Source organism: Palaemon carinicauda, chromosome 3 (assembly GCF_036898095.1).
Source record: "Palaemon carinicauda isolate YSFRI2023 chromosome 3, ASM3689809v2, whole genome shotgun sequence".
In the NCBI taxonomy this organism is placed as follows: domain Eukaryota; kingdom Metazoa; phylum Arthropoda; class Malacostraca; order Decapoda; family Palaemonidae; genus Palaemon; species Palaemon carinicauda.
This window is the reverse complement of record NC_090727.1, coordinates 122655856-122668355: the sequence shown is the minus strand read 5'-3', so window position 1 is coordinate 122668355 and position 12500 is coordinate 122655856. Positions and strand designations below refer to the sequence as shown.

General features: G+C 31.5%; 1 protein-coding gene across 1 annotated transcript in view; it reads right to left on the bottom strand.

Moving 5' to 3' along the window:
* LOC137637853 (uncharacterized) overlaps nucleotides 1-3249 on the bottom strand; it is a 22722-nt gene extending 19473 nt beyond the window's left edge. Inside the window, exon 1 of the mRNA XM_068369963.1 lies at nucleotides 3172-3249. The gene's annotated coding sequence lies outside the window, so the exon portion shown is untranslated. The remainder of the gene's footprint in view (nucleotides 1-3171) is intronic.
* Between the last annotated feature and the right edge of the window lie 9251 nt (nucleotides 3250-12500).

The following is a 12500-nucleotide window of genomic DNA, read 5'->3' as shown; positions in this document are numbered from 1 at the left end:
AGAAAAAATCTTGCAGGTAACATTGAAGAATTGTATAGTACTAGCGATAGAACTGTAGGATTAATGTTTAAACTGAATAAAAAAGTATACACGGAAATCATTCAAACATATACATCAACAACATCCCATACAGAGGGAGAAATATAAAGTTTTTATGAAGATCTGCAGATATTTGTTAAAAAGAAAAAAAAACATAAGACTCAATTTACATTTGTTTCGGGTGATTTCAATGCTAAAGTGCGTCATATCATGTGAGATGGATCAGCAGTAGGTAAATTTGGAGTAGGCCAATAAAATGAGGAGACATGCTTGTAAAAATCATGAACACCATTTTTATAAAAAGAAACAGAAAATAGTTATGGAGATGCCCAACAGGCGAAACAAAAAAAAACTTAATAGATTTCATTCTCAAGGAAAAGGTTAATTTCGTTAAAGATGTAAAGCATTGTTAAAAAATGTTAAAGTCAAGTGACCATAGAATGATGAGAAGCAAAATATGTCTAGATCTAAGGAAAGTAAGAGCAAAACTGATTTTAAAAAAGAAAATAAACACTCCTGTAATAAGAGAAAAATCTGATGAGTTTAGTTTACCAATGCAAAATAGGTACTCCCAGCTGCATGATGAAATGAAAGCCAGTAAAGAAGAAATAGAAAATAATAATAAAAAAAGATGTATTAGAATCAACACAAGAAATCGGTGGAAAATATCCCAAATAAGATAAAGGAAAACTATCAGATAAGATCAAAAACCTAATAAGAAAAATGATTGGAAATGAGGGTAAAGTCCAAGAGAAAGGAAATATATTTAACAGAACTATTCAATAAACAAACTAAAAATCCAACATACACAATCAGACCAAAATTGAGGAAACGCCAAAGAAAGGAAAAAGTAATAGAGTGATGAAAAGATGATTTAGAACAGGATGCCAACAGATATTTGGTTTAGATGATAAAATTGGAAGTATTATCAACAGAAAAAAATAGAGTAATAAAACTTCACCAATAGAAATAATGAAACACTTGAGCCAGTACTAATTATAACAGTAGGAAAAGTAAAGAAATCATTAAAGGCATGAAAAGAGGTAAAGCAGCAGAAGATGGCCTAACAATTGATTTAATAATAGATGGATGTGATTTCTTAGTAGTTAAATTCGCTGCACTTTACACAAAATGTCTGCAAGAATGCACTATACCTACAGCTTGGAAAAAAAAAAATTTTTACTAATTCACACAAAAAAAAGTGAGACACAAAAGATCTTGAAAATTACCGCCCAATAGCTTTACTCTCAGTAATATAGAAAATATTTATAAAGACCATACTAGGCTGTAAAGAAAGAAAACTAGACTTTAATCAACCAGGAAAGCAGGCAGCATTTGAGGTGGGTATTCAACTACTGACCATATCAATGTAATTAACTTATTAGTAGGAAAATCAACGAAATATTACAAACCCCTATGTATGGCATTTTTAGACTATCAGAAAGCTTTTGATTTTGTCTAAATTTCAACAGTAGTGAAAGTCCTCCAAAGACAAGGAAAAGGTGAATCTCATGTTAGAACACTTGAAGATATCTATACAGGAAGTACAATAATCCTAAAACTACATAAAGACTGTGAGAAAATTCCGATTGAGAAAAAAGTTAGACAGGGAGACCCCATCTCTCCTAAATCATTCACATAATGTGTAGAAGTTTTTAAGAATTTAGATTAGGATTACTGTATTAATGGGGAATACCCGAAAAATCTATGATTTGCAGATGAACTAGTCTTATTTAGTGAATCATGAGAGGAATTGCAAAAGATTAGGGAAGTTTTAAATATAGAAAGAAAAAATGTAAAACTGTATATAAATATGAATAAAACTAAGATAATGCTTGATGAAAATTTGACAGAGACAACAAATAAAGGAGATGGACGAACCTTCAGCAACTGTTAATGAATACACGTACTTGGGACTGACAGTAAATATTTCCCTAGTCCATGCCACCGGAATTAAAAGGAGGATAAGCATGGGATAGTTATACAAAATAATCTAATTTTGATAAACCAAATGAGATTATGAAAGTAAAATGGCACTTTCAATGAAAGGAAAAGTATTTAATCAGATGGTCCTACCAGTATTAACTTATGCATTAGAAACTTGAGAACAACACTAAAGACAGAAAAAGAGCAACATGGATAGGAGAGCAGACAAAAGTTGAGGATATTCTAACAACATATAAGAAAAATATATGGGTATGGGCTGGACATATAATGAGAAAAACATGAATGGACATTAAGAATAATAGAAGGTGTCTAATGTGTCCATAGATATTGCAAAAGAAGTAAGGGAATGAAAAACAGACAGTGGATTGATGAACTAAGAAAATTAGTGGGCATAGTCTGGTATAGAAGGATCATCAACAGACGCATGTGGAAGGGCATGTCTGAGGCCTTTGTCCTGCAGTTGACTAGTTATGACTGTTGATGATATATATATATATACATATATATATATATATATATATATATATATATATATATGTATATATATTTATATATGAATATGTATATATATATATATATATATATATATATATATATACATATGTATATATATATATTTAAATATGAATATATATATATATATATATATATATATATATATATATATGTATATATATAAATATATATATATATATATATATATATATATATATATATTATCCAAAGAGATGATGAATGGAGAAGTTTTAAATTAAAAGCTCAAGATAGAGTCGACTGTCGTAGTCTAATCAAGCCCTTTTGCGTCAATAGGCATAAGAGGAGACGTTATACACACACACACACAAACACACACACACACACACACACACATATATATATATATATATATATATATATATATATATATAAATATATATACATATAATATTTATATATGTGTGTATATATATGTATATGTATATATATATATATATATATATATATATATATATATATATATATATATATATATATATATATATATAACATGTAGTCACACACTTGCTCTCAATTATACTTTGTAAGTGAAATATATATTCAAAGGGAGAAACTAGTAGACCAATACAAGTCATGCAAATAGATGAACATTGAAGTAATTTCCTGCCCCCCCCCCCCCCACCCTCGACCTCCTTGGCTGGAACTTACTTGAAGTCAAATGAAAACTGCGGCAATTTGCAGCACCGAAGCTTCCCCCGTCACGTCCGGGACTGAAGAGGAAGGCTGTTGGCAAAGGACCATTCACTTGGTGCGCTTGTGTGTCGCTAAAGATGACGCATGCGCAGATAGCGTTTACAGTTCTTAATGGAACTGGAATCACTATCGTTACCCGTTGTCATGATTTGTATTTTACAATTATATACGAATGGTAGATGAAATCATAATATGCACGCGCGCGCACACACACACACACACACACACACACACACACATATATATATATATATATATATATATATGTATATATATATATATATGTATATATATATATATATATATATATATATATATACATATACATATATATATATATATATATATATATATGTATATATATACATATACATATATATATGTATATATATATATATATATATATATATATATATATATATATATATATATATATAGTATGGTTTTCGCTTCTAGCAAACTTAAGTTTAATCATGGAGAGGACAGCAAGAACTCTTCTAATCATCTTACATCTTTATTCCATTAACCAACGTTTCGGGAATCCATTCCCATCATCAGGGCTACATAAAGCAGCAGTATTATGTTCACATTAAAAATTAATTTGACATTACAATTTGTACCTCAAATGGTACTGTAATGACGTAAAATTTAAAAAAAGTACTTAGTAAAACAAATAATAAAAAAAATTATATATATAACATAAATAACTGGTGACTAATTGAAGTCCTTTACAACTAAAACACTAGTAAAAACACTTGTAATAAAAACAAGAATGACAATGCAATATTTACAGAGGTCCATTACATTTAAGACACTAGTAAAACACTTCTGATAAAGACAGGAATGTCAAAGTAATATATATACATATATATATATATATATATATATATATATATATATATATATATATATATATATATATATGTGTGTGTGTGTGTGTGTGTGCGTGCGTGTATATATATACATACATATATATATATATATATATATATATATATATATATATATATATATATATATATATATATATATATATATATATATATATATATATATATATATATATATATATATATATATATATATTTTATATGTATATATATGGAGAAATTTGCAAGCTGGATCAGGGTATTTTATAAAGCAGTTCTACACATCTCCACTGCCTACTGCATGCAATTCCTTGGAAGAAAAGTTTCAAAGCTCTTCGTTACTACCTAGACAGTATGAAAAAGGTCCAGCCAAGTACTGGTGCTCTCTTCATCTCCCCCTAATGGACCAAACAACTCCTTGTCTTAGAATGCAATGGCCTTCCTTTTTAGACAGGTCATTTGATTGAGCGTCGGTGGCATCGTCTACCTTATCGACTCAAAGAAGAGCATCAGGAGCCCACAGTACTAGGTATATGGCTACCTCTGTACATTTTTGGACCAATACGTCTATATCTGCCATTCTGAAGGGCAGTGATGGAGAGGTCTAACTTTGTTTTATCATCATTTTACCTAAAAGATGTAGAATTTGTATACTATATAAAAATATCCGTTCCTTAGGTCTCATTGTGATCATGGGCGGAGTCATTGCTTAACCACTGTGTTTGCCATTTCGTCTCCTCTACGCTGAATTTGGCTGTGGTGATGTAATTATTATGTAATACCTTTATCATGACAGAAGTGACACCTTAAGGGGCAGAGATCGTTCAGAGCAAGTCCTCACGCATCAATGATAGAACCCTTTCAATTAAAGTGACACATTGAAGGGCCTTGATTGTTGAAAGCAAGAAGCCATGTTCCACCAATCGAATCCCTTCAACGGAAGTGACATCTTGGAGGGTATAGATTGATGAGTACAGGACCTCTCTCATAAAGTCGTAAGGGTCCAAAACATGACCAGACATTTGGGAGAGGATCACTATTCCTGTGGCTTTGACAACAAAGTAACAATAGAGGATGACTAGACAACAGTTTGCTAAAGATTTAGCCCTGACACGGCAACTGACTGATGAACTGACATTCATGCTGTGAAATATAATCAGAGGTCAATCAAGGTAAGCTACAATTCAAGCAACCTTCCTAGCATCATACTGATCATTTCTCCCACACTACTAAAAGTGTGGAATTGGGAAATGTTGGTTGTGTAGTTTTAGTTTTCTGATACTCACCTCAACATCAGATGCTCCCAAACTTGCCCCGCTATCAATGATCAGAGAAGGAACAGGTCTTCCATACATCTTTAGTGATCAGAAGTAGTGATTCCTGGTGGTGAGATAGGGTACTACCCTATTGGTTTGCAGGAAGAATACCACACAAAGCCAGAGTGTCCTTGGTCGCGTTACATAGCTCTGCTACTGCTCAACTCAAAAACTGAAGAGGCAGATCGGTCTTGTCAGAGAAGATGACGACAAAAACAACTACGGTACATGAGTAACTGGCAATCAACAGGCATAGACAATTATCAGAAATGTAACTGTGCTACATACATCGACCAGTTCATAAAATAATGGAATCATTGGCAATTCTATCATTAATTAACATGACTATTGTTAGATTAAAATATATATATATATATATATATATATATATATATATATATATATATTTACAATATATATATATATATATATATATATATATATATATACATACGACAATGGCAAGGTTAATATATACATATTGATATAAATAAATTAATATATACATATATATACAGTATATATATATATATATATATATATATATATATATATATATATATATATATATATATGCATGCATACACACACACATATGTATATATATATATATATATACATACATATATATATATATATATATATATATATATATATATATATATATATATATATATACCTTTACTGTCAAAAAGAAGACAATGGTGTTATTTCATTTTTACATGTGACAGTCATAAGGTCAACTATGAATTCTAATTTCAAGTTTAAGATATACAGAAAATCCCCCAAATAACAATCACTTAAGAAATAACTATTGATGACATAAATCAGATGTTAAACTGTCCATGCTACTTAGAGCCCTCAATATCTGCAGTCGCGAATATATTGACGAAGAATTTCAAAATATCTATCAAATTAGTCTTCAAAATAATTTCAGCATACAAGACATAGACCAAAGCTTAACACTTGCAAGAAATAATAACTATTTGCCCAGAAGGGATAGAAGAAGTAAACCCGAGTCTATAATAACTTCTCTAAGATAATTCTACATTTCCTTACCGAAATACCATTTTACATAGTATAAAGTGTCAGTACAAACTTGAAAAGATAATTTAATAGTTTATACTTTTGTTTACTTAGCGCTTGTCGAGGTTTCTATTGCTTGTTCTCCTGTTAATTAGTGATTTGAACTTTTATTGGTTTAGTCCTCATGTTAAGCAACTTTTGCCTATAAGGTAGAAATAGTTTCTTTTTATTTTTCTAAACACATGAAGCCTTTTTTGTATGTACAAACTTGTGTATTTATTCTTTTCATAATAAACGCTCTAAGAGGAGGTCCAGTGGCGGACGAAACTAAACATTTCACAAAATCTTTTAATTTTCCTTATGAGGATTACTATATATTAACAGGAAAACAAGTAATAGAAACCTCGACAAGCGCTAAGTAAACAAAAATATAAACTATTAAATTATCTTTTCAAGTTTTTACTGACACTTTATACTATGTAAAATAAAAGATCTAATTTATATAGGCCTGGAGATATACTGAAATTCTTATTCTTTCTGTAAAAATATATACATGCTGCTTCTATGACGTTTCTCTTTATAAAATCCGTGTTTTTGAACAACATGTGTGGGCAATTACACACACTATGTAAACAAATGGCATTAATTTTGTTATTTGTTCTTATTTTATACTTATGGTTTAAGATTTCTTTATATAATGATTTCCTAGATCGTACAATACAAAATGTTCACATTTACATGGTATCTTATAAACTATACCTTCATTACTGCCAGGTGCGTTGCAACGTAGAGTTGCAAAATGGTATTTCGGTAAGGAAATATAGAATTATCTTAGAGAAGTTATTATAGACTCAAAATTATGATGGTGTGGTAGGGAAACAAAATCGGGTTTACTTTTTCTATCCCTTCTGGGCAAATAGTTATTATTACTTGAAAGTGTCAAGCTTTGGTCTATGTCTTGTATGCTGAAATTATTTTGAAGACTAATTTGATAGATATTTTGAAATTCTTCGTCAATATATTCGGGACTGTATGTATTGAAAGCAGTAAGTAACATGGACCTTAATGTAGACAGTTTAACATATGATTTATGTCATCAATAGTTATTTCTTATGTGATTGTTATTTGGGTGGTTTTCTGTATATCTTAAACTTAAAATTAGAATTCATAGTTGACCTTATGACTGTCACATGTAAAATTGAAATAACACCATTGTCTTCTGTTTCGACAGTAAAGGTTATGTAAGGTACTAGAATAGATCATTGAGGTCCCTTAAAATTCTATGAATATCAGAGCAAGCTTTGAATAGAGCAAATGCATCCTCAACACATCTCACCCAAAAAAAGTGTCGTCTAATAAAATTGTTTCAGCTATCCGACTTTCGAAAAACTATATGTAAATATTGGATAAAACTGGTGACAAACAATCTTCCATCAGCAACCCAAATTTTTGTCTATAAAATCTACCATCAAATGTAAAACGGGTGTTGACAACACATAGTCTAATCAAGTCTAAGATTACATGGTTAGGCAAAGACATAACATGCTTGTTGAGTGCATTGTTCAGGAATTCTAATACTTCATTAACTGGTACAATAGTGATCAAACTTTTAACATCAAAACTAACCACTATTTCATCATCGTCTATGTTTTCTCACTTAATCTGCTAACAAAATCTAAATTGTTTCCTACATGTGAATTAGAAATAGTGCCTACTAATAACTGCAATAAGACTACTACTAAAGATTTTGATAACTTATATAATGCTGAACCAATAGTGCTAATCATAGGACCCAATGGTTGCCCTTGTTTATGAGTTTTAACAGTACCACATAGACAGGGAAGCCTTGCATTAATAGTGGTAAATCACTCGATCATGTCTTTGTTCTTTCCATTTTACATTTTCACCAGGATCTAAATTTAACATTCCATATGTATCTTGATCACTTAGTAGTGAACCCATTTTCTCTACATTGTACGTTCTAAAATAATAATATTAGCTTTAGCTTTATCAGCTCTAGGTACGTGTATAGGTTTGTCTCTTTTGATGGAATCTAGGCCTCTATTAAAACGTTTAGAGAAGTAATAAAACTAGAAAATTTGTGAGTGGTCAGAATGTACTCTATACTTCTAGCTAAAGATAATACATTCGAATGTCTGAAGTTCCTGGGTATGTCTTTTCTTTATTAATGAACGTTGCCCAGTGCAGGCGTGTTTCCCGGTGCTTTGTGAAATTCTGTCCCTGAGCTCTGTTTCAGCTTATATTTCTCGTTTGTGAAATCTTTGAAAATATTAGTTAATCTCATGGAGAGACTAAAGTGAGGAGTAAATGTACACCATGGCTGGTTGCCCCCTATGTGGATCTGCGAGCGGAGACTTAAAAAAGTGGATATGAGATGTGACTTAACAGGTGCTACCACAAGAAGTGTGTGTTTATTGAGGCAAACATCGGTGATAAAGAGCTAACAAACTTTAAATTGATTTTTTCACATTATGTAGATGAAGCCAGAATAGCAAAGACAATTATATAAAAAATTGATGAAATACCTTGATATAAACGAACATAAAAAGAAAATTGCTGAATTGGAAAACCGAATTCCGGAGCTCACTGCGAACAAAGCAAATTCCACCCAGACCACTGATCTTACTGAGAAAGTTGATAATCTAACGATGAATATGGAATCAATTAAATTGGCCCTTCAAACACTAATGGACCCAAAACAAGAGAAAATGACAAAATTAAGGAAAAAAAAGTCTATTGGTAATTAAATCGACTAAAGCATCAACTAAAATCACTGAAAGAAAAAATTAGGTTGAACATACACTTAAAAGACATTCCAATTCTTAATACGAGGTCAACTTCACATGGAAATGTTATTGTAAATGTTGCTGACGAAAAGATCAGAGAGGAAGCAGCAGACAAGATTTAAACCATTGTCGCCGAGACCGAGACGAGGGAAATTGTAAAACTAAAACCTGAAATGATAATAGGCAATGTGTACAATGATGAATATGAAGTAGTAAGTGCTATGATTCAAAGGTGTCGTTATCTGGACCATATTCAAAATATCTGATATCCAAGAAAAATGTTGCAGGTTGGGTTACCCACTACTTGTTGAAATGTGATCCTGAAGTTCGGAAGGCTATTCATGATATAATCTTAGGTGATCTAGTTATGCTGCAATGAGTTACATATAACATACGTGAAACTGATAGTTATCACTTGATCATCTTCTACCCTTGTGAAAGATATAGACATTTAAAAAAAAAAAAAAAAAAGGTTGCGATTTTAAGACTGATAATAGAATCTGCAGGAAATGTCAGAAAAAAAAAAAACATTCCAACAAACAGTGTAATTCGCAATAGAAAAATGTTTAAACTGCAATAAGTTAAACAAACCAAATGACCACATAATGAATTCAAAGCTTAGGATTTAGAATGAGAAAGACTAGCAGAAAATACTGACTATGGATACAATGGACGTTATAAAGTGTGGCTATATAAATATACAATCTGTTGGCAGAAAAACTATTCAAATTCGAGATTTAATAAATGAGAAATATTTGGACACTAGCATTATCTGAAACATGGTTAAATAACTTTGACAAGGCTAAGATCACTAGAATGACCCCACATACACACACATCCTTTCTTTCATACTCCGAGAGAAGGCAAGTTTCGGGGAGAAGGTCGGGCTCTTCATTCATCAGGATTACTCAAATCTCAAGATGATAAAAAGAAAGAGTGTAACAAGTTTCGAATATACAGAAATAAGCTTTATGCAGAACAAAAAATTATCCATTGTAACAGTTTACAAACCTCCGAGAACAAATACCAGTATCTTCTTTGAAGAATTCAGTGTACTCATTAATTAAGTGTTTAAGGAAACTTCCTTCTTTGGATGGATGACGTATCATATATTGATGCTTCAGAATTTAGTGATTTATTAAATGATATCAATTAGTGAATAATGTTGACTGTGCAACTACTTTGACTGGGCATACGTTGGACATAGTTTTAAGTGATACAAGGAATAACATTGTATCTGATATAAATATAAAGGAGAAGTGCACTATCTTTCCAGTACACAAACTTATTACGTTTGAAATACCTCCACAGAAACACACAGTGGTGAAATAAATAAACTTTAGGCATAAATCAAACTTTTCTCCTTTTGTATTTATTGAAGAAGTTACAAAGAAAATAAATGATGGCATCAGTATTCCCTGCGATCATAACCAACGTTTGCTAGGCGCTATGTGTGTTGACTGCCTTATGACCATATATATTAGGGTGAGTAAAAGAGAATATGATTCCATGTGTCCACTGATGGAAAAGACTATAATTGTTAAAGATTGGTTTCCTTAGTTTGATGGGGAGAGTTTAGAGAAAAAGGGAAACAGAATTAAAAAAGAAAGTGGAATCGGTTTAAAACAAAGTACGTGGTAGAGTACAAAACTGCGATGTGCCAATATAATTGCCTATTAAGAAGGAAAAAAGTGAGTACTATAAGAGAAAGACCCACGAAGCAGCAACAGACATAAATAAGTTATATCGTCTCCTAAATGGTATAATGGGAAGTATAAATGAAAAAAGGCTTCCAGAGGGGGACGGAGACCAGGAACTAGCAAATAATTTTCTAGACTTCTTTAAAAACAGAATAGGAAATATAACTAGGTCATTTTCGAATATTCAACATCAGATTAATGCTACACCAGATACACAGATAAAACTAATAAGATAATATAACACAAGACGATGTCACTAGGTTTATCAAGAGAGCAAAGAAAGACTGTGCGGTCGATCCAATGCCAATATCTGAAGTAACTGGAGAAAAAACTTAATTAGTCTAGCTGATATAATTACGAGAATAGCAAATACTAGCATCGATGAGTGTAAGTTCCCTAAATCTGAGAAAATGGCTATAGTTACATCAGTTTTTAAAAGTGCTCTAGATTATCAGGAATTAAGCTTGCATTTATCTATTTCGAATCTATCCTCTCTTTCAAAAGTGCCAGAATACGTAATTCTTGAACAACTAATTGAAAAAATAGAAGCATTTCCAGACAACCAGTTTGCTTACATAACACTATACTATACGGAGACAGTCATCTGTTCTGTTGTAAATGGTATACTGGAAATGATGGATGAAAATAAATGTGGTATTTTAATATTGCTCGATCTTAGTGCTGTTTTGATACACCTGTGCATGAGCTGCTACTAAATTGTCTACGGTCCGTCAGTATTGAAGATCAAGCTTTTAAATACCTAAAAGATTACTTGGTTGACAGAAACTACTGTGTGCAAATTGGAGACTCTTATCTATCATAAGAACCATTAAACAGAGAATTATACTGGACCCAATCTTATTCTGTATCTGTACTATCGGTCTGTCGTAAATACTACAAAGGCATGAAGTGAAGTTTAAACTATTTGCAGTTGATATACAATTTTGCATCTCCGTGAATGTCATAGACGACACTACTGAAACTCTCAACCGAATTCTTGCCAGTGTTAGGGAATGTATGACAATCAAACAACTAAAATTAGATTAGAATAAAGCTGAGTTTATGGTGGTTGGAAAGAAAAACCCTCTAAGAAACTTGGAAGAAATTCAAATAAACATTGGTAACAACTCTGCCCCGATGTCTAGTAAGTTCGTGATCTAGGTATATCTCTTGAATGTAACTTGTCTTTCACAAACCCAATTAGATAATGTGGTAAAACTGCTGGCTTTCATCTAAAAAATATTGCTTTTATGAAGAAGTATTTGGATGAACATTCTGTAAAGAAACCTGTGATAAACTCTGTTATTACCAGGATTGACTGCTATAACTCCATCTACTACATTTTACTGAAACTGCAACTGAAGACATTATAAAACATGATAAATAGAGGCGCAAGACTGATAGAAGGTGTCCCATCCTGAGAAAAGATCACTCCGACGCTAATTGATTTACATTGGCTGCCTATTAAAGTCATAATTGAGTTTAGAATATGTAGGCCTACAATAACCCATTAAGTTATCAGAAGCGGACGTCCTAAACATCCAAAAGAAGTGTTCCATATTGTAC